The 23,711-nt window shown below is 44.2% G+C and overlaps 2 pseudogenes; both read left to right on the forward strand.

Annotated features, from left to right (window-relative positions):
* Positions 1-5,656: 5,656 nt before the first annotated feature.
* The window catches only part of LOC127670615 (leucine-rich repeat-containing protein 58-like), a 72,906-nt pseudogene continuing 54,851 nt past the window's right edge, over positions 5,657-23,711 (forward strand).
* LOC127671268 (phospholipid phosphatase 2-like) lies at positions 6,750-9,138 on the forward strand (annotated as a pseudogene).

A 23,711-nucleotide genomic window follows, 5' to 3' on the forward strand; every position in this document is an offset into this window, starting at 1 on the left:
CTAAAAAGAAGTTCAAGGGCTCATTCTCTACCATCAAGAATTGATAAATGGGATCTCATGAAACTGGAAAGCGTCTGTAAGGCAAAGGACATAATCAATATGACAAATTGGCAACCTACAGAATGGGAAAAAATCCTGACTAACATCACATTCAATAGAGGGCTAATATCCAAATTTATTAAGAACTCAAGAAGCTAACACACACACACACACACACACACACACACACACACAAACCCAAACCAAAAATGTATAGAACTAAACCAAGATTTCACAACTGAGGAATCGAATGGCTGTGAAGCACCTAAAAAAATGTTCAAAGTCCTTCCTGATCAGGGAAATGCAAATCAAAATGACCCTGAGATTCCAACTTACACCAATCAGAATGGCTAAGATCAAAACCTCAGGTGAAAACATATGTTGGAGAGGATGTGGAAAAAGAGGAATACTCCTCCATTGCTGGTGGAATTGCAAATTGGTACAACCACTCTGGAAATCAATCTGGAGTTTCTTCAGAAAATTGAAAATAGATATTTCTGAAGACCCAGCTATACCACACTTGGAAATATACTCAAAAGATGCCCTACCATGCCACAGGGGTACGCGTTCCACTGTGTTCATAGCAGCCTTATTTGTGATATCCAGAAGCTGGAAACAACCTAGATATCCCATGACAGAAGAATGGATTCAGGAAATGTGGTTCATTTATACAATGGAATACTACTCAGCTGTTAATAACAAGGACAACCTGAGCTTTGCAGGCAATTGAATAGATTTAGAAAATATCATCATGAGTGAAGTAGCTCAGACCAGACCCCAAAGGAAATGTGTGGTATATACTCAGTAATAAGTAGATATTAGCAAAAAAACCAACCAATCAAGCAAACAAACAAACAAACAAACAAACAAAAGACAGAATACCTGAGATACAGTCCATAGAACTCAAAAAGGTCAACAAGCTGAAGTGCCAAGTGAGGACGCCTCAGTTTCACTTGCAAGAGAGAAGACAGCAATCACAAGTGAAGAGGGAGGGAGGGACCTGGGAAGGAAACTAGACATGGCAGGGAAGAAGAGGAAGAGGGGAGAGAGGAGAACCTGATCTGACATTTGTGGAGGGAAAAGGATTGAAGCCCTGAGAGCCAGCAAAAAGAATGGGAATAGGCAACCTTAGAAGATAGGCTGGGGGGACCCTCCAGGATGCACCAGAGACCTGGGAGTTGAGATACTCACAGGACTAAAAGGAAGGGACCCTAGATAAAATGCCTGACAGTAGAGAGAGGGAACTTATAGAGCCTACCTTCAGCAGGAGGACAGAACTTCAAAAGAGTGAGAGGGGATCCATCCCAAAGTCATAACTCTGACCCATAATTGTTCCTGTCTGAAAGAATACGGGAATGGAAATGGAGAGGAGCTTGAGGAAAAGAAGGCCCAGCGACAGATTCAAAGTGGGATCCAGTGCAAGGGAAGGTCCCAAGGCCTGGCACTATTACTGATGCTATAGAGCGCTCACAAAAAGGGATCTAGCATGACAATACTCCGGGAGACCCAACAAGCATCTGAAAGAGTCAGATGCAGATAATTGCACCCAACCAATGAACAGAAACAGCTGACCCCTGCAGTTGAATTAGGGAAGGCTGAATGAAGCTGAGGGCAACCTTGTAGGAGGTCCAGCAGTCTCAATTAATCTGGACCCCCGGAATGTCTCAAACACTGGGCCACCAAACAGACAGCATACGCCAGCTGATATGAGGCCCCTAGTACACATACAATAAAGCACTGTCAGGTTTGTGTTCAGTCAGAGGTGATACACCTAACTCTCAAGAGACTGGAGGCCCCAGGAAGTTTAGAGGTCAGGTGGGGTGGGGTTTAGTGATATCCACGTGGAAACGGGGGGGGGGGGGGGGAATGGTATGGCATGTGGAACAGTTGGAGGGTAGACAGGGGTTGGCAGGGTGGAGAATAAAATATGGAGTGTATAAAAATAATTAATTTTTTAAAATTATATTAAAAAAATAATAGGAAAAGAAGAGAGTGAAGATTCCAAACTCCAAGGACCAGAAAAATGTCTTAAGCAAGATCATAGAAGAAAATTTCCCCAACCGAAAGCGAGAGATGGCCATAAATGTACAAAAAGCCAAATAGATTGGACCAGAAAGAAAAATCCTCTCATCACATAATAATCAACATACTAAATATATACAACAAAAAAATATTAAAAGTTGTAAGAGAAAAAGGCCAAGTAACATAAAATTGCAGACCTATTAGAATGACACCAGGCTTCTCAAAAGTCTACGAAAGCCAAAAGAGCCTGGATAGAGATCATGCAGACCTTAAGAGAACAAAAAACGTCAACTCAGGCTTCAGACGACTTCAAAACTCTCAATCATCATAGATGAAGAAACCAGAACATTCCATGACAAAAGCAAATTTAAGCAATACCTACCTACCAATCATCCATGATCAAAGCAATCATCCACCATGATCAAGTAGGCTTCATCACAGAGATGCAGGGATGGTTCAATATACAGAAATCTATCAATGTAATCCACTATATGAAGGAACTCAAATGAAAAAAAAAAAACACATTATCACTTCATTAGATGCTGAGAAAGTATTTGACAAAATCCATCACCCCTTCATGATACACGAAATTCACTATATAAAAAAACTCAAAGAAAAAAATCACATGACCATTTCATTAGATGCAGAGAAAGTATTTGACAAAATCCAATAACCTTTATGATAAAAGTCTTGGAAAGATCAGAAATTCAAGGACCATACCTGATAATAGAAAAGCAATAAACAGCAAAGCAGTAGCCAACATCAAACTAAATGGAGAGAAACTTGAAGCAATCCCTCTAACATCAAGAACTAGACATGGCTGTCCTTTCTCTCCCTACCTGTTCAATATAGTACTCAAAAACCTAGCAAAAGCAATTAGACAACAAAAGAAAGTAAAATGCAAACAAATTGGAATGGAAGAAATCAAAATATCATTATTTGTAGAAGATATTTGCCTAAGGGAGTACTACTCAGTTATTAAAAACAACAAATTCATGGAATTATTAGGCAAATGGGTGGAACTAGAAAATATCATCCTGAGTGAGGTAACCCAGTCACAAAAGAACACACATGGCATGCACTCACTAAAAAGTGGATATTAGCCCAGAAGCTTGGAGCACCCAAGATAGCATTCATAGACCAAATGAAGCTCAAGAAGAAGGAAGACTTCAGTACTTCTTAGAAGGGGGAACTAAATACCCACAGGTGGAGATACAGAGACAAAATGTGGAGCAGAGACTGAAGGGAAGGCCATCCAGATACTGCCCCACTTGGGGATTCATCTCTCATACAGTCACCAAACCCAGACACTATTGTGGATGTCAGCAAGTGCTTCCTGAAAGGAAGATGATATGGCTGTCTCCTGAGAGGCCCTGTAGGTGCCTGACAAATACAGAAGTGCATACTCACAGCCAACTAATGAACTAAGCACAGGGTCCCCAATGGAGGAGCTAGAGAAAGGACCCAGGGAGCTGAAGGATCTTGCAGCCTCATAGGAGGAACAAAAATATGAACCAACCAGCACCCCAGAACTCCCAGGGACTAAACCATCAAACAAAGAGAACACATGTGGGAACCCATGGCTCCAGCCACATATGTTGAAGGGGATGGCCCTGTCAGACCTCAATGAGAGGAGAGGCCCTGGGTCCTGTGAAGGCTCCACGCCCCAGTGATGGGGAACGCCAGGATAGGGAAGCGGGTGTGGGTGGGGTAGTAAGCAGGTGGAGGAGGGATGGGATAGGGGCTTGGAGGGGAAATGAGGAAAGGGGATAACATTTGAAATGTGAATAAAGAAAATATCTAATAAAAACTGAGTGAGATAAAAAGTAACAAACACATTGAAAGTAATAGCATTGTTACATCAGAGCAGGAGGAGGGAGCAAGATTAAAAGGAGAATGTAGAGTTTAATATCTTAAATATAAGGCATCTTTATAAAATAACAGCAATATGCACAATGCAGAGAGAAAGAGGGAAAAAGAAGAAACTACAGAGAGAGTGGAAGGGGCAGGTAGGACCCTCCTTACCACAGGACAGAACATGTCTTTTCTTAATAGCAAGGCAAGCTTCGTCGTACTAAAGAGGACAAAGCGTTCTGCTATGGACTTGGGTTAAATTCATTTAGCAACAAACTTGAAGAAGCTTTTCTTTCTCTATGCAATAAAGATTGGAGCTCATTTTTCATCCAGAATGAATGAGTTCATTCTGTGCTGGTGCTTGATCTTTTGCTCCAAATGCATTTGTAAGTATCGATGTGTGTGTGTGTGTGTGTGTGTGTGTGTGTGTGTGTGTGTAATTATGAGATAAGGATATAGCTTGGCCCAACTGGTTTTAATGGAGATATATGAATGTGTAGGCATGAATCCATATATAATTTTATGTGAGTTTATCCATGTTTACTTATCTAAAAACATTCTTCTGCAAATTTGACTCTCTTCTTCTGTTTCAATAGACGTTTATTGCTCCAAATCTTCCCCTAGCCAAACAAGCAAGAGGCATCTGGACATGAGGGTAAGGGTTCTAGCAAGCAATCCCTTACTTAATCCACTGCTGTTTTAAAATGAGGTGCTAAGTGCCAGTCTGATTTGAAGATGCTATAATTTTGGTTGTATGGTTTTGGCTTCTGTATCAAAAGACAAGTGTCCACAGGTATGTGGGTTTAATTCTGGGTCTTTGACTCTATTCTGTTGATTAACCTGACTGTCCGCGTCCACTATCATGCAATTTATATCACTATTGCTCTGTAGTACAGTTTGAGGTCAGGGATGGTGATTCTTTCAGAAGTCTTTACTTGTTCAGAATTGTATCATGCATCCTGGTTTTTTGTTTTTCCATGTGAAACTGAGCATTGCTCTTTCCATGTCAGTAAATTATTGTGTTGCTATTTTGATGGGGATTGAATTGAACCAGTAGATTTCTTTCAGTAAGATGCCCATTTCACTGTATTAAATCTATCAATCCATGAGAATGGGAGACCTTTTCATCCTCTGCTTCCCCAGCATGGCAATACTTTCTTTTTTCATTTTTTCTTCAATTTATTTTTTTAAAAAATATCTTTGCATCCTGACTGCAGCCCCCCCATCTCCTCTTCTAGTTATGATCTTACAAATCCCTCTCCCTCCATATTCCCCTCTACCCTGTGCACAGAGAAGAAGAAGACCCTCTTGGGTACCAACATAGCCTGGGACATCTAGTCCCAGGGAAAGGTGACAGCATGGCAATTCTAAAACTTCCTACTTTCAGTGATCTACTGTCTGAGAAATCTAAAGTCCCACCTCTGTCTCCCTGTCCAGTCATTTGCTACCAGCAAATTTATTTAGCATTTAGCACAATCTGGGAGGAAGGACAGTGTCTCACACTTAGACATGCAAATTCTCGTATAATTTGGGAACCCCATTAAGATAATATTAGCAATAAACCAAATCTACAACTGTATATACATACTTGTAAGTAGATATTAGCCAAAGAGTAAAGAAGAAGGTTGAGGCTGGCATCAGGGTGAGCCTGGGCAGGGCCATGCTGCACCACTTCTGATGGGGTGGAACCCTTCAGGTTCCAGGATGCACTGCCTCATCAGGCGTCCTAGGATCCCGCTGGATGGAGGACACCGGGCTCAGGGAGGCCAAACTCAACTGGTCCATCCACAGCGTGTGGGGCAGAGGCCCTGGAGTCTGAGCTGGAGGCATCACCGAGGAGTGGCATGGCTCGCAGGAGGCGATGCTGTGGCTGCTGCTGCCAGTTGCTGCCATGGGCGCGCTGGGCGGTGGATTCCTCCTCCTGCTCCTGGACATGTGTGGCAATGACCTCACAGCACTAGGATCTGAGGTGCTGACACTGAGCGGCCTGCGCATGCTGCTGGTCAGGAACAACGGGCTGGGCGGCCCAGGCTCGCTGCCCAAGGGCCTGCCTGGCCCAGTCGCTGCTCTGCTGAAGCCTGCAACCTCAGTGGCAACAGCTTCCAGGAGCTGCCCACCTCCTTGCTGGAGCTACCAGAGTCTATGGGGGTCAGAAGAGGGCACCAGATCCCCTTGGACTGGAGTTAGAAGCTGCTGCTGTGAGCTGCTGTGTGGGTGCTGGGACCTGAACCCTCATCCTCTGCAAGTGCACTGAGCGCTCCCAACCGCAAAGTCCACTCTCCAGTCCCTCATCACATTAAAGGTTGAGGCAAGGACTCTCACTCAACCTGGAGCTGTGCAGTCCTGTTGGACTGGCCAGCAAGCTGCAGTCCTGGGTTAAGGAATGCACTGCCTCCTTTGTTGTGATTATTAGGGTGGCTCAGGTCCTCTGGCTTGCACAGGGGGCACCGTCCTGGCTGACCGTCTCCCCAGCTCCTTAGGCAGCTTCTAGTTATTAGCCGTGTGCACGCCTTGGATATTTTTTGTTGTTGCAAAACCGTGACTCTTGTCTGTGTCTGTTTGTGACTGTACTTAAGGTCAAACCCACAGCTGTGACTCGACACCGAGTCACAGGGACAGTGGACACTGAGGTCATTGTCTATTTCATGGCTCACATGAGGGAACTGAGGGTGGCCCTGTTAGAATGAGGTCTGCAGTCTGCATAGTGGTCGACAGGATTGGACATACATTTCACTTTTGTTTTCTGGGTGCTGGGGTGGGGCTTGGGACTCTGCCTTAGCCTTATTGTATCTGCTAAGGTTGGAGAGCAGCTCTGGGGGTGCCCAGGTTGGGGAATGACTCCTCAGAGTCTCCAAAGCATAGGTCATGGCTGCCACTCGAGCAGTGACAAATATCTTTGTAAGATGAGGTGATGACCAACAACCCAGACCGCCAGCTGTCACAGCAGTGGCTGTGACTGTAGTATTGGGAGCCTGACCGTGTGCTCCTGCTGGCTGTGGCTGCTCCAGGAGCAGGCAGGGGTTGGAGTTGGTGAACTGAGGGTCAGGAGGGGAGACGGTTGCTCCAGGGCCTCCTGAGGGAGTGTCCCGTGTGCAAGCCTTCCTTCAGGTTAAAATTTGTTTCTCAATTTTAGTTTTATTTTATGTGTATGGGTGGTTCTCCTGCATATTTCCGTATACCGCATGCATGGCCAGTAATCGTGGAGGCAAGAATTGAGAACCGGAGTTACAGATGGTTGTGAGCCACCGTGTGGGTGCTGGAAAATGAACTGAGGTCCTTTGGAAGAGCAGCCAGTGCTCTTAACAGTTACACCATCTCTCCAGTTCCCCTCGGGTTAAATTTTTGTTTTTATTCCAGGGGATGTGTATTAGATTCTGAAAACTCACAAGTTAGTCCACACACAACAGTTTGCAACTTCAGGTCCATGTGATCTGATGCCTCCTTCTGGCTTCTGCAGGCATTGCATGCATGTGGCACGCAGAGATGTGTCAAAACACCCATACACATACAATAAAAGTAAGTCCTAAAGAAAATTTATTTTTATTACTTTTAAGTGTGTGTGTGTGTGTGTGTGTGTGTGTGTGTGTGTGTGTGAGCTTGGCAGTGGTGGGGCACGCCTTAATCCCAGTGCTTGGGGGGCAGAGGCAGGTGGATTTCCGAGTTCGAAGCCAGCCTGTTCTACAGAGTTAGTTCCAGAACACAAAGGGCTACTCAGAGAAACCCTGTCTTGAAAAAAACCAAAGAAAAAAAAAGTGTGTGTGTGTGTGTGTGTGTGTGTGTGTGTGTGTGTGTGTGTTTGTGTATGACTACAGGTACCCTCAGAGGCCAAAGGCATCAGATTTCCTGGAGTCGGAGTTATAGGTAGTTGTAAAGAGTAGGATGTGGGCACCAGGAACTGAACTTGGGTCCTCTGCAGAAGCAGTCAGGGCTCTTAACTGCTGAGCCCACCCATCTGGCCCTGTTTGCCTGAGTTTCGAGTTGCACTCCTCTATGGCTGCCAGCTCCCCAAGGAGCTTGTGGCTCTGCCTCTGGGTCTCCATGACCTGAGCTGCTGTCCTTTCTCCCAGGCTGTCCTTCTACTCTGGCCACTCCTCCTTTGGCATGTACTGCATGTTGTTCCTGGCGGTGAGTACCCATCTCCTTCCCAGGGGACCTTATGGGGCCACGCCTTCCCTGGGCCTTGGTCTTCCCTTCTGCACAATGGGGTGTGTGGAGGAGGCGCTAAGGGTAGGGGACCTTGCGACTCTCGCCCCGGGCTGGGCAGGCTGTGGACACTCGTGGGCCCAGCTGATGGCAGGCTGATGTCCCGATAGCTGTACGTGCAGGCCCGGCTCTGCTGGAAGTGGGCTCGGCTGCTGAGGCCCACCGTTCAGTTCTTCTTGGTGGCTTTTGCCATCTATGTGGGCTATACCTGAGTGTCTGACCACAAGCACCACTGGAGTGATGTCCTCGTCGGCCTCCTGCAGGGAGCCCTGGTGGCCTGCCTCAGGGTGAGTGCTGCTTGCCTGACCTACAGGATCTGCACTGCCCGCCTCAGATGGCCTGCAACTTCTGCCTGCTGTTTTGTCTTCAAGAGCTTGGCCCTTGTTGCTACTTTTGTTTCCAACCCAATTCCCCGGTAAAAGAAATCTCAATCGTTTAACAAAACAAGCTACAAGTCTAGATTGGGCAGATCTCCTGCTACACTACTCTATTCCCATCTATATTAGTCCATGTAACTTGCAGTTTTTCCAGGCCATGAGATTCTCTCTGCAGCCTAGCTTGCAATCCCCGAAGCCCCTCCCCTCCTACTTATCCCCCTTGGCTCCTCCCCTCGACTCTCAGCTCCTCCCACTTCCTCCTGCCCAATCATTGGCTCAAGCCTTTATTTGAAAAGTTACGGTGGGGAGAAGGTTCACAAGGCAACTCCTCATCTGCAGACCCTCTGAGGAGTGGAATTAGCTTCAAACAGCCCATCACTGCTGGCCCCACCCATCCACATGACTATACCCCCTCACTTTCTCCCTCAGGGCCCCCAGAAGACATTCTTTTTCTTCCAGTCTTACTCACTGTCTTTCCCCTCCCCAGGTCCGCTACATTTCAGGTTTCTTCAAATCCCGGGCACCCCAGCCCTGCCAGGAGGGTGAAGAGCCAGAGCGCAAGCCCAGTCTGTCGCTGACGCTGACCCTTGGTGACCGACCCTAGCTGCTATGGAAGCTGGAAAGTCACCCGTAGGCCAGTCAAGTGTTGGCCCCATGCCCCTGATCAGGCACTCCTGTCTTTGGAGCTGTTCCGGGGTCCTGGCTGGTGACTGTGGACCAGGGTCTTGGGTGCCTGTGTGGCCCTGAGTGTGGGCAGGGCCCATCGTCAGCATTCCTTGACTATCGCATGGCATCAAAAGATGCGGTCCTGCTCAGAGGGCTTCTCTGGTCACCAGTGGGTTTTCGAGGAGGGTTATCCCAGCATGGCCCTGGGAATGGTTGGCCCGAGACTGTTCACGAAGTCAGCACCCTCCCTGACAGCCCTGAAGGTGAGGAACACCTTGTTAGTCTCCATGGGCAGGTGGCCTTGGCCTTGGGAAGATGGCTGACAACACTTGGACTGCCTGGAAGGTAACAGGTTGCTTTTGGTCTGAATCCTTTCCTCAAGCCTGTGGAAGATTACTGCTCGGGGCCTCCAAGCCCCTCCCTCAGGCTTGATGTCCTGTCCTGTCCCCATTATGACCATGTGGACCAAATGTGTAGCCAGGTATTGGAAGTAGGTCCTCCTGGATCTGCCCTTCCCGATTGTTTCAAAACACTTTAAGTTACTGTCTCATGGGAGGGTGTGTTATAAACTTTGTACCAAATGTCTCTGCTGTGCATGTTGCTTTTCAAGCTCTCCTGGTGAGGTAGAAGGTCCTCCTGTGCCTACCTAACCTCTCAGTGCATCATTGTGCAGGACCTGCCAGTCTTAGCAGAGACTTGGGGGACAGAGCCCTGTCCTGGGTATCTTGTATATAGGCCAAGACAGAGGCCTCATAGCCAGTGTGGCCTTCCACTGTGCGTGGTGGATACTTATCCTAGGTCCAAGTTAGAAAACAGAGACCCTTCATGGTCAGTGCTGGTTAGGTGCCTGATCGTGTTCCCAGGGTGCCTGGCCGGTCTCCCAGGGGCAGCAGGAGGGTTGCAGGTCTTGCTGTATCCCAGGACAAGGTGTGTGTTTCTCTGGGAATGGGCGGGCTCCTTATGTCCTTCAGGTCTTTGGGTCTGGGAGCTTGGGGGGGACAGTCAAAAGTACCGACTCCCCCCTCCATTTCCTTCTTCTCCTTAGAGGCTGGGTCAGGATCCTCTGTATGCCACTGGCAGACACTGAAATCCAGGAGGCCCAAGGAATTCAGCCCAACTCAGAGAGCATGCCAGATGCCTCTGCCCTTGGTAGCTGGTGTTCAGCCTTTGACAGCCTGCATTTTCACGGGGATCCTCCCTGTTAAGTGACTGCGTGCCAGCATCCTCCAGCCAATGCTCTGCACTGTAGGTCCCACAGGTCCCAGCTGTTCTGTTAGAGGCAGAAGTTCCCAGTGAAAATGCAGGCTCACATCCTGAGCACAGCAGGGCTCTGCTTGTACAGATCCTCCATTTGGCCTGACTGCAGCTGAGCTGAGCCTCTCCCAGGCACCCATGCCTGCCTCTCTGCCTCACTGCCCCGTGCTGGCTCTGTTTAGCAGGCACAGAGACTGTGGGTGTGGGATGCGTCCCTGTGACACTCTTATTGGGAGGCTGAGGTAGTAGAATGGGGAATGTGAGACCAGCTTGGGCGACAGTGATTCTCCTGTATGCCTGCACATGTTCGTGTGCATGTGCGTGTGCGTGTGTGCGTGCGTGCGTGCGTGTGTGTGTGTGTGCCTGTGTGTGTGTGTGTTTGCATGTGGAAGTCAGAGGTCAACCTCAAGTGTCCGTTCTTAGATGTTTTCTTTCTTTCTCTTCTTCTTCTTCTTCTTCTTCTTCTTCTTCTTCTTCTTCTTCTTCTTCTTCTTCTTCTTCTTCTTCTTCTTCTTCTTCTTCTTCTTCTTCTTCTTCATCTTCTTCAATAAAACAAGGTCTCTCATTGGCCTGGAAGCTCACCAAGTAGGCGACCTCACATTGTGGATTTCACACTTCACGTCAAGTCCCTAAAACAGTGATTCTCAATATGGGGGGGGGGGGTCACAACCCCCATAGGGGTCATGTACCAGACATCCTGCAAATCAGATATTTACATGATGATTCATAATGGTATCAAAATTACAGTCATGCTGTAGCAATGGAATAATTTTGTGGTTGGAGAGATGGCCCAGTGGCTAGTGTGCATGGTAACTCATGACTGCCTGTTAGCTTCATCATCAGAGGTATCTGATACCTTCTTCTGACCACTGGGCATTGGGCACTGTACACGTGTGCCCATACACCCCCTCCCAAATCCCATACACTTAAAATAAAAGAAAAACATTTATTTATTTATTTATTTATTTATTTATTTATTTATTTATTCACTCTTATTTATTCACTCATTCACCTGGTTGATGCCCTCCCTCTTGGTCTTCCCCTCACTCAATCCCTCCCCCCTGTCTCCCATCTCCTTCTCCTCTTAGAGGACCTCCCTCTGGTATCCCCCACCCTTGTGCATCAAGTCTTTGCAGGATTACACATATCCTCTTTCACTGAGACCAGACAAGGTAACCAAGTTAGGGAAACATATTTCACAGCTTTGGGGATACACGCCATTCCACCTGTTGGAAGATCCACATGAAGATATAATTACACATTTGCTACATATGCGTGGGGAGGCCTACGTCCAGCCCATTCAAACATCTTTGGTTGGTGATTCAGTCTCTGAGAGCCCACAGGGGTCCAGGTTAGTTGACCCTGTTGGTTTTCCTGTGAGTTCCTATCCCCTTCCAGGCCCTCAATCCTTCCCCCAACTCTTCCATAAGATTCTTGTAATGGCTGTTCCTGGTTGTCAGCTTGACTACATGTGGAATGAACTACAATTCAGAATTGAGGGACATACTTGTGATCCAGATCTTGAGGCTGGAAGATACAAGTTTCTGATTTGGATCTTGGCATGGAGATCTATCTTGAGGCATAGTGGCCATGAACAGCTTAGCCCCAGGAAAGGTGGTACACGCCTTTAATCCCAGGGGACTGAGGCAAGGAGATCTCTGAGTTCCAGGTCAGCCTAGGACAAAGCAAGTTCCAGATCCAGGTGTGGTGGCATACTCCTTTAATCTGGGCCACACCTTCTGCTGGAGACCTACATAGGGACTTTGAAGGAGGAAGATTCACTCTTCTTTGCCCACTTGCACTTACTTGCCAGCACATCTGTTGGAACCTACTTCTACAGAAGATCAACTGAACCAACCAGCCTCGTGGGAACTGAGCAACTACTAGATCCTTGGACTTCCCATCCACAGCTGACCATTGTTGGGTTAGTGGGATTACAGACTGTAAGTCATCACAATAAATTCCCTCAATATAGAGAGACATTCCATAAGTTCTGTGACTCTAGAGAACCCTGACTAATACAAGTCCCCCAGTTCCATCCCATGTTTGGATGGTTCAGTCAGCTTCTGAGTGGACCCTTTCAGAGGACAGTTATGCTTGGCTCCTGTTTGGAATCATAACAGAGTATCATCGTAGTGTCATGGACTGGTGCTTGCCCATGGGATGTGTCTCAAGTTGGGCTGGTTATTGGTTGGCCAATCCCTTAGTCTCTGCTCCATCTTTACCCCTCCATTTCTTGTAGACAGGATAAATTTTGGGTCAGAAGTTTTGTGGGTGGGTTGGTGTCCCTATCACTTCACTGGGGTTCCTGTCTGGCTACTGGAGGTGGCCTTTTCAGGCTTTATATTTCCACTGCTGTGAGTGTCAGCTAAGGTCGTCCCCGTTGATTTCCTGGGGCCTCCACCATCCCAGGTTTTTGGCACGTCCTTGTGATTCTTCCAGCCCCCAACCCTGCAAGTTGCAGATTTCCCTTTATTCTCCTGGCCTTCTGGGCCCTTCTGTCTCCCCACCTGATCCTGAACCCTGTATCATCTCATTCACCTCCCTATCCCCTCTCTCACCCAGTTCCCTCCCTCCATCTATCTCCTATGACTGTTTTATTCCCTCTTCTAAGTGAGATTCAAGCATCCTCACTAGATCCTTCCTTCTTGCTTACCTTCCTTGGGTCTGTGGAGTGTAGCATCGGTATCCTGTATTTTATTGCTAATATCCACAATGAAAACAGCGCTTAGAGGAAAACCCATAGCTATGAGTCATTTCCCTGTCCCCCAAAGAAAGAAAAAGATGGAGAGATCATACACTATCAGCTTAACAGCACACCTGAAAGCTCTAGAACAAAAAGAAGAAAATACACCCAAGTGGAGTACCCAGCAGGAAATAATCAACCTGAGAACTGAAATTAATCAAGTAGAAACAAAAAGATCTACATGGAAACCAACAAAACCAGGGGTTGGTTCTTTGAGAAAATCAAAGGGAGACATAAGGACGGAAACAGGAAATGCAAAAATATTTTTAGATCTTACTACAGAAGAGTATACTCAACAAAACTAGAAAGTCTGGGTGAAATGGACAATTTTCTAGACAGATACCAAGTACCAAAATTAAATCACGATCAGACAAACTATTTAAATATTTCCATAAGCCCTAAAGACATAGAAGCAGCCATTAAAAGTCTCCCAACAACAACAACAAAAAAAGCACAAGACCATATGGTTTTATAACAATATTCTTCAAATTATTCCACAAAATAGAAACAGAAGGAACACTATCCAAGTTGTTTTAAGAAGCCACAATTATGCTTATACCTAAGCGACACAAAGACCCAACATTGAAAGAAAATTTCAGACTAATTTTCCTTATGAATATTGATGCAAAATATTCAATAAAATTCTCACAAAAATTAAAGAACATATCAAAACAATTATTCACCATGATCAAGTAGGCTTCATCCAGGAATGCGGTGATGGGTCAATATATAAAATGTTCACCAACACAATAACTCATTATAGGAACAAACTCAAAGAGAAAAACCACACGATCATTTATTTCATTAGATGCTGAAAAATCATTTGACAAAATCTAGCACCCCTTCATTGCAAATGTCTTGTAAAAGTCAGAAATTCAAGGCCCATACATAAATTTAGTAAAATCAATGCAGAGCAAATCAGTATCCAACCTCAAACTAAATAAAGAGAAACTTGAAGCAATCCCACTAAAATCAGGGACTAGACAAGGCTGTCTACTCTCTCCTTACCTATTCAATATAGTACTCAAAATCCTAGGAAGAGCAATTAGACAACAAAAGGAGGTCAAAGAGATACAAATTGGAAAGGAAGAAGTCAAAATATCACTATTTGCAGATGATATGACAGTATATTTAAGTGACACCAAAAGTTCCAACAGAGAGCTCCTACAGGTGAAATATAATTTCAGCAAGTGGCTGAATATAAAATTAAGTCAAACAAATCAGTAGCCTTTCTCTACTCAAAGGATAAACAGGCTGAGAAAAAATTAGGAAAACAACATGCTTCACAATAGTCACAAATAATATAAAAACCTTGTGACTCTAACCAAGCAAGTGAAAGAAAGATCTGTATGACAAGAACTTCAAGTTCCTGAAGAAAGTAACTGAAGATGATTTCAGAAGATGGAAAGATCTCCCATCTTCATTGATTTGCAGGGTTGATATGGTAAAAATGGCCATCTTGCCAAAAGCAATCTACAGATCAAATGCAACCCCTATCAAAATTGCCACTCAGTTCTTCATAGAGTTTGAAAGTGCAATACACAAATTTATTTAGAATAACCAAACCTTCAGGATATCAAAAACTTTTCTCAACAATAAAAGAACTTCTGTGGGAATCATCACCATCCGTGACCCCAGGCTGTGCTACAGAGCAATAGTCATAAAAACCACATGGTAGTGGAACAAAGACAGGCAGGTAGATCAGTGGAATGGAACTGAAGACACAGAAATGGACCCACACACCTATGGTCACTTGATCTGTGACAGAGGAGCTTAAACCACCCAGTGGAAAAGAACATTTTCAACAAGTGGTGCTGGTTCAACTGGAGGTCAGCATGTAGAAGAACGCAAATGGATCCACTCTTATCTTCAAGTACAAAGCTCAAGTCCACGTGGATCAAGGACCTCCACATAAAACCAGATATACTGAAACCAATAGAAGAGAAAGTGGGGCAGAGCCTCAAGCACATGGGCACAGTAGAAAATTTCCTGAACTGAACGCCAATGACTTGTGCTCTAAAATCAGTAATTGATAAATGGGACCTCATATAATTGCAAAGCTTCTGTAATGCAAAGGACACTGTTAAGAGGGCAAAACTGCCATCAACAGATTGGGAAAAGATCTTTACCAACCCTCCATACAACAGAGGGCTAATACCCAATAAATACAAACAACTCAACAAGTTAGATTCCAGAGAAACACGTAGCCCTAGTAAAAGCGGTGTACAGAGGTAAACAAATAAATCTCAACTGAGGAATATCAAATGGCCGAGAAGCACCTAACGAAATGTTCACCATCATATGATCAGTGGAGCAGCTGGGACAGGAGCCCTCCTGTCACCATTTGCACCAGGGAGCCCGGCAGCTCCACTTCTCTCTGTGCACTGCCCACCAGGAGAGTGGGATCTCCCAGCAGAACCTTCACTTCTGGGCGCGGAGGTGAGATCCACACTTTGTCTCCAATAACTGTCTGGAGGGGAAAGTTTAGGAATGCACAGGGCATCCAGTGGAGCAGCTGGGACAGGACCAGTCCAGTCACCATCTGCACCCTGGAGCCGAGAGGCTCCACAGCCATCTGCATCCACATCCTGTCTGAAGAGTGTTGGTCTCCTAAGAGTGCTGACACAGGCTTACAGGCCCACAGCAGGGACAAGCTCCAGCCAAAAAAAAGGAAGAACAATGAACACCAGAGATAACCAGATGACAAAGGCAAGCACAAGACCATAAGCAACAGAAACCAATGCTACTTGGCACATCAGAAACCAGTTCTCCCGCCATAGCAATCCTGGATACCCCAACACACCAGAAAAGCAAGAGCTGGATTTAAAATCACATCTCATGATGCTGATAGAGGACATTAAGAATAACATTAGTAACTTCCTTAAAGAAATACAGGAGAACACAGGTAAACAGATAGAAGCCCCTAAAGAATTACAGAAAAACACACTCAAACAGGTGAAGGAACTGAATAGAACCATCCAGGATTTAAAAATGGAAGTTGAAAATTTAAGAAATCACAAAGAGAGACAACACTGGAGATAGAAAACCACTGAAAGAAATCAGGAGTAATAGATGCAAGCATCACCAACAGAATACAAGAGAAAGAAGAGAGAATCTCGGTTGCAGAAGATAGAAAACATTGACACAGCAGTCAAAGAAACACAAAATGCAAAAAGCTCCTGACTGAAAACATCCAGTGTAAAGAGCCTTATTGGGGTGCCATGCCACCTGGCAGGAACTTGACATTGACCAAGAAGTTCTACTCCCAGCCTCTGAGCAGAAATTCCTGTGTTAGCCATAATCCTCTCCACCTAGGGTGGAGCACTCAGACCAAGGTGAAGTTCTTTGTTCCTCCAGATTTACAAATTCCTGAATTAAGCAGGTGACCCACCCAGCTGCCTGTGCAGTGGAGCCAATGCCAAGGGAACAGCCAGACCAGTTCCCCAGAACACACCCTGGAATTTGGGGGAAGAGTCTTGCCTGAAACCTTAAAATTCTGAGTCCTCCATTAAACCTTGAAGCTTTGAGCAGGTGCTGTTGTCTTGGTCTCCATCTCATTTCCCCAACTTCCCATACATCCCCAGCTTCCCTTCCAGGGAACCTGTTTGACATAACTGCGAGCAATTACAGATTTGCGCCTGATGAGTGTCCAGGCACAGGAAGGTCTCCTGAGGTGACCCTGTCTTGGCGAAGCTTTGCAGAAAATAGAAAAAGACAGTACCCTGCATGGGGAGCAAATACAGGAGCTAAATACTAACACTAGTCTAAAATTTCATCTTTTTGAAGCTGTTGTTGTTGGTGCAGAAGGATACAGGCTAAGTGGGACAGCGTAGACCCAACACTGAGCTTGCTTAGGAGGTGACAGTGGGAAATGGGATAGGAAATTCAAAACAGGCGTTTGTTCGCAGCCTTCAAGAGCTGCTTCAGGAGAAAGGAGTAGGGTTTGAAAAACAATGGTTAGAAGGTTTTTTAGATCAGATAGACTCTTGTTGCCCATGGTTCTGAGAAAAAAAGAACTTTATATAAGAGAACCTGGGAAAAAATTGGAAAAGCACTAAGAGCCACCAAGGCAGATAATACTACCCTCTGCCTCTGGATGCTTATAAAAGATGCTAGTGATGAAGAGATCTCACAGGCACCAGATATCACACAGGGAGAACTTGAGGAATCTCAAGAAGGAAGCCTGCCAGAGAGGACTTCTTCAGAAAAGAGTCTTCTCAACCCTAACTTAGAAAGATACAGAGACACTACTGAAGAGCTAACATTAGAGGAGAAAGCTCATTCAGACGAAGGAGGTGCCTAATATTATGGTGAGGATTGCCTCCTAGTGCACCTTCTGCTCTGCCTGTGGCCTCTACTGTACGAGATGATACCAAGATGGATATGCAACTACATAAATTGGAGTTTGAAATTATGTTGCAGAAAGTGTATCAAGTTCAGGAAGGAGCACTGATCCTGAGACACACCAATCGCCACTAGAAAGAGCTGTAAGTCAGGCTCACAGGGAAAGGTAGGACACATCTAACTTTGTCGTTGAGATCATAGACCAGCAGAATATAGTTAGACAATATCAGACCTTGGAGTTCAAAGTGATAAAGGAATTAAAGACAGCTGTGGCACAGCATAGTCCTAGCTCCTTTTTCACAAGCTTTATTGGATACTGTGATGCAGTCAAGCTTAACCCCACAAGATTGAAAGATTCTATGTAAGGCTACATTGTCAGGAGGAGATTTCTTCTTTTGGAATTCTGAATGGAGTGAAGCTAGTAAGAGAACTGCTGGGATGAATCAGGTAATCCAGATTGGGACACTAACTTGCTACTAGGAGAAGGTCAATATGGAGGCAATGCTAATCAGATTGGGTTCCCTGTTGGAGTGTATGCACAGGTTGCAATGGCTGCCCACCACTCGTGGAATCAATTACCGACTAAAGGGGATCTCAGTGGAAGTTTAGCAAGCATTAGACAGGCACCTGGTGAACTTTTTCAGGATTTTGTGGATAGGCTACTGAAATCAGTTAATAGAATTTTTGGAAATTCTCAAGCAGAATCTTTGTCTCACAATTGTCTTATGAGAATGCTAATGCAGCTTGTCATACCACCATTACACCTTACAAGGGACGGAAAGACTTAGCTGGGTATATTTGCCTTTGTGCAGAGACTGGGCCTTTATACAATCAAAGTCTAGCTATGGCTACAGCTTTGCAAGGAACCACCATGCAAGCGATACTCTCACAGAGACAGAGAATAAAATGTGTTTTAAATGTGGAGGTTTGGGTCATTTTAGAAGTGATTGCCCTAGGAACAGAGGCACTGTAAGTGGGCAATCAAGTTATCCCCAGGAGTTTGTCCTAGATGCAGGAAAGGTAATCACTGGGCCAGGGACTGTAAATCTAAGATATATTCAGGGCTGTTCCGTGTCGGGAAACAGGCAGAGGGGCCAACCTCAGGCAGAAGGGCCAGCCTCAGGAAGAGGGCCAATCTCAGGCAGAGGGGCCAGCCTCCCCCCAGATGCCCACAGCAAGCATTTTGTGGGGCCATGAAGCCGCTGCCAGGCCAGAGAAATCTATTTTTGAATTTATCAGGGCAACACAAGGCAGCGCAGGATCGGACATCTATTCCACCTCCCATGTTGTATTAACCCCAGAAATGGGAGTTCAGACCCTGCCTACAGGAGTTTTCGGATCTTTGCCTGTAGAAACTTGTTGATTGCTTCTAGGATGAAGCAGTACTATTGTAAAAGAACTGCAGGGTTATCCAGGTTCATAGACAATGATTATGAGGGAGAAATTAAAATTATGGCTGCTTCCCTTCATGGTATTATAACTATACCTGCTAACCAAAGAATTGTTCAACTTAGTTCCCTTGTATCAACTAACTACCTTCCAGATTCTAGTAAGAGAGGACAGAGTGGCTTTGGTTCCTCTGTTGTGTACTGGGTTCAATCTATTTCTAGTAAGAGATCTAACCTTAAATTAACAATTGAGGAAAAAAAAAACTTTGAAGGATTAATAGATGCTGGAGCTGATGTGACAATTATTAGAGGACAAGACTGGCCTTCAACTTGGCCCTTGTCAGACATGCTCACTAACCTCTGAGGGATTTGTTAAGCCAATAACCCAAAGCAAAGCACTAAACTTCTAACCTGGAAAGATGAAGAAGGCAATTCAGGACAAATTCAGCCTTATGCCAAATTTGCCTACTACCCTTTGGGGGAAGAGATCTCTTGTCACAGGTGGATCTTATAATGGGTAGTCCTAATAAGGTAGTGGCTACCGCTTTACAGTAAATTGCTTTCACTATGTTTGGGTATGGGCCTTGAATTCCTGATCTCTCCAAGACTTTTATCATGAAGGGATGCTGAATTTTGTCAAAAGCGATTTCAGCATCTAATAAAATGACCATGTGGTTTTTTTTTTAATTTTGTTTATGTAGTGGATTACAGTGATGGATTTGCATATATTGTACCATCCCTGCATCCCTGGGATGAAGCCTACTTGATGATGGTGAACTATTGTTTCGATGCATTCTTTGATTCAGCTGGCCAGAGTTTTGATGAGTATTTTTGCATCAATGTTCATAAGGGAAATTGGTTTTAACTTCTCTTTCCTTGTTTGGTCTTTGTTTGGTTTAGGTATAAACATTATTTTGGCTTCATAGAATGAATTGGCTGGTGTTCCTTGTGTTTCTATTTTGTGGAATAGTTTGAAGAGCATCGGTATTAATTCTTCTTTGAAGATCTGATAGAATTCCCCACTAAACCCATCTGGTCCTGTTTTTTATTTTTTTATTTTTATTTATTTATTTGTTTATTTATTTATTTATTTATTTATTTATTTATTTTCCTTGGGAGACTATTAACAACTGCTTCTATTTCAACAGGATTGATGTAACTATTTAGATGGTTTATGTGATCCCGTTTTAACCTTGGCACCTGGTATGTTTCTAGAAAATTATCCATTTTGTTCAGATTTTCCAATTTTGTTGAGTATTAGCTCTTGTAGTAGTATTTGGTGATTTCTTAATTTCCACAGCTTCTATTTTTCTTTTCAAGACAGGGTTTCTCTGTATAGCCCTGGCTGTCCTGGAACTCACTCTGTAGACCAGGCTGTTTTTGAACTCAGAAATCTGCCTGCCTCTGCCTCCCAAGTGCTGAGAATTAAAGGCATGTGACAATACCGCCCGGCTAGTTTCTATTGTTATATCTCCCTTTTCATTTCTGATTTTATTAATTTGGGGAGTGCCTCTGTGCCCTCTGGTTAGTCTGGTTAAGGGTTTATCCCTCTGTTTGATTTTCTCAAAGAACCACCTCCTGGTTTCGTTGATTCTTTGTATAGTTCTTTTTGTTTCTATTTGGTTGATTTCAGTCCTGAGTTTGATTATTTCCTGCAGTTTACTCCTCTTGGGTGTATTTGCTTTTTTTTTTTGTTGTTGTTGTTCTAGAACTTTCAGAACTTTCAGGTGTGTCGTCAAGCTGCTAGCGTAAGCTCTGTCCATTTTTCTTGGAGGCACTTAGAGCTATACGTTTTCCTCTTAGCACTGCTTTCATTGTGTCCCATAAGTTTTGGCATGATGATGTGTCCTCATTTTCGTTAATTTCTATAAAGTCTCTAATTTCTTTCTTTATTTCTCCCTTGAGCAAGCTATCATTGAGTAGAACATTGTTCAGCGTCCCTGATTATGTATATTTTCTGCTGTTTTTGTTTGAACTAAAGTCTAGCCTTAGACTGTAGTGATCTGATAGGTTGCATGGAATTATTTCAATATTCCTGTATCTGTTGAGACCTCTTTTGTGACCAATTAATTATACGGTCAATTTTGGAGAAGGTACCATGAAGTGCTGAGAAGAAGGTATATTCTTTTTGTTTAGGGTGGAATGTTCTATTAATATCTGTTAGATCCATTTAGTCCATAACTTCAGCTAGTTTTACTGTTTCTCTGTTTAGCTTGTGTTTCCATGATTTGTCCATTGCTGAGTGTGGGATGTTGAGGTCTCCCACTCCTATTGTGTGGGGTGCAATGTATGCTTTGAGCTTTAATAAAGTTTATTTTATTAATGTGGGTATCCCTGCATTTGGAGCATAGATGTTCACAACTGAGAGTTCATCTTGGTAGATTTTTCCTTTGACCACTATGAAGTGTCCCTCCTTATCTTTTTTTTGACAACTTTGGTTGAAAGTTGATTTTATTTGATATAAGAATGGCCACTCCAGCTTGTTTCTTGGGACCATTTGCTTGGAAAATTGTTTTCCAACTTTCGACTGTGAGGTAGTGACTGTCTTTGTTACTGAGGTGGGATTCTTGTATGAAGCAAATTGTTGGGTCCTGTTTACATATCCAGTCTGTTAGTCTATGACTTTTTATTGGGGAATTGAGACCATTGATGTTAAGAGATATTAAGGAAAAGTGATTGCTACTTTCTGTTATTTTCATTGTTAAAAGTGGAATTCTGATTGTGTGGCTATCTTCGTTTGGGTTTGTTGAAAGAAGATTACTTTCTTGCTTTTTCTAGGGTGTAGTTTCCCTCCTTGTGTTGGTATTTTCTACTCATTATCCTTTGTAGAGCTGGGTTTATGGAAAGATATTGTGTAAATTTGGTATTGTCATGGAATGTCTTGTTTTCTTTGTGTATGGTAATTGAGAGTTTTGCTGGGTATAGTAGCCTGGACTGACATTCATGTTCTCTTAGGACATGTATGACATCTGCCCAGGATCTTTTAGCATTCATAGTTTCTGGTGAGAAGTCTGGTGTAATTCTGATAGGTCTGCTTTTATATGTTTCTTGACCTTTTCCGCTTACTGCTTCTAATATTTTTTCTTTGTTTAGTGAATTTGGTGTTTAAATTAAGTGATGGGAGGGGTTTCTGTTTTGGTCCAGTCTATTTGGAGTTCTGTAGGCTTCTTGTATGTTCATGGGCATCTCTCACTTTAGGTTAGGGAAGTTTTCTTCTATAATTTTGTTGAAGATATTTACTGGCCCTTTAATTTGTAAATCTTTTCTCTCTTCTATACCTATAATCCTTAGGTATACAATCTTCTCATTGTGTCCTGGATTTCCTGGATGTTTTGGGTTACAAACTTTTTGTATTTTGCATTTTCTCTGATTGTTGAGTCCATGCTTTCTATGATATCTTCAGCCCCTGAGATTCTTCTTTCTCCTGTATTCTGTTGCTGATGTTTGCATCTATGACTCCTGATTTCTTTACAAGGTTTTCTATCTCCAGAGTTGTCTCCCTTTGTGATTTCTTTGTTGTTTCTACTTTCATTTTTAGATTCTGGATGGTTTTGTTCAGTTCCTTCGCTTGTTTGTGTTTTCCTATAATTCTTTAAGGGGTTTTTGTGATTCCTCTTTAAGGGCTTCTACCTGTTGACCCATGTTTGCCTGTTTTTCTTTAAGGGATTTTTGTGTTTCCTTTTTTTTAAGGGCTTCTTGTTGATTCATGTTCTCCTGTATTTCTTTAAGGGAATTATTTATGTCCTTCTTGAAGTCCTCTGTCAGCTTCATGAGATGTGATTTTAAATCTAGATCTTGCTTTTGTGTTGTGTTAGGGGTATCTAGGATTTGCTGTTGTGGGAAGACTAGGTTTGGATGGTGCCATGTTGCCTTGGTTTCTGTTGGTAATGTTCTCCTGTTTGCCTTTTGCCATCTGGTTATCTCTGGTGTTAGCTGGTCTTGCTGTATCTGACTGTGGCTTCTCTGTCCTGCAAACCTGTGTATCTGTACTCCTGGGATTCATGTTCTCTCTGTGCACACTGGTATGTAGGCACTCCTGGGAGACCAGCTCTCCTGTGGTGGTGCTTGAGGATGTAGCTCTGTGGTCCAGGATCATCACCATGCTCCCAGGCCTCTCCACACTCCTGCAGAGGGACCAAATGCCTTGAGTGCAGTGGGCTCTTTATGATGTATCAGGAGCCGTTGTCTTCACTATAGCAGACCCAAAGTCCCTGAGTGCTTCTGGTTGTCAAATGCTCTGAGTGCAGCTGATTCTCTAGAATGTATCAGAAAATGGTCTTTTCACTATGGCAGACCTGGGAAGAGTCTGCCCCAGCAGAAATGACAGGCAGCAGTGTAACATATTATCCTTTTATCAGATGTAGGGTTGGTAAAGATCTTTTCCCATTCTGAAGGTTGTTGCTTTGTCCTATTGACAGTGTCCTTTGCCTTACAGATAACAGGAAGGTCATGAAGAAGGAATATCAATCTGCGGATGCTTCACTTCTATTTAGAAAAGAGAACAAAATAATCACAAGAGGTAGAGGGTGGGAGGGACTTTGAAGGAAGAGAGGAAGGAGAGAAAAAAAGATGGAGCAGGATCAGGTGTGGGAGGAGACTGGGGATGTGTACAGAGGGTCAGGAAATTGAACAGAGGTCTGTAGCAAAGGCAGATGGGAACTGGGGGTAGCCAACAGGAAGTCCCAGAGCAAGGAAAGCAAGAGGCTCCCAGGACCCAATGGGGATGTCTTTAGCTGAAATATCTAACAAAATGGGGAGAGAGAAACTATAGAGACCATATCTAGAGGTTAGGCATAGCCCCTAGTTGAGGGATGGTGT

Source organism: Apodemus sylvaticus, chromosome 20 (genome assembly GCF_947179515.1).
Source record: "Apodemus sylvaticus chromosome 20, mApoSyl1.1, whole genome shotgun sequence".
NCBI lineage: Eukaryota > Metazoa > Chordata > Mammalia > Rodentia > Muridae > Apodemus > Apodemus sylvaticus.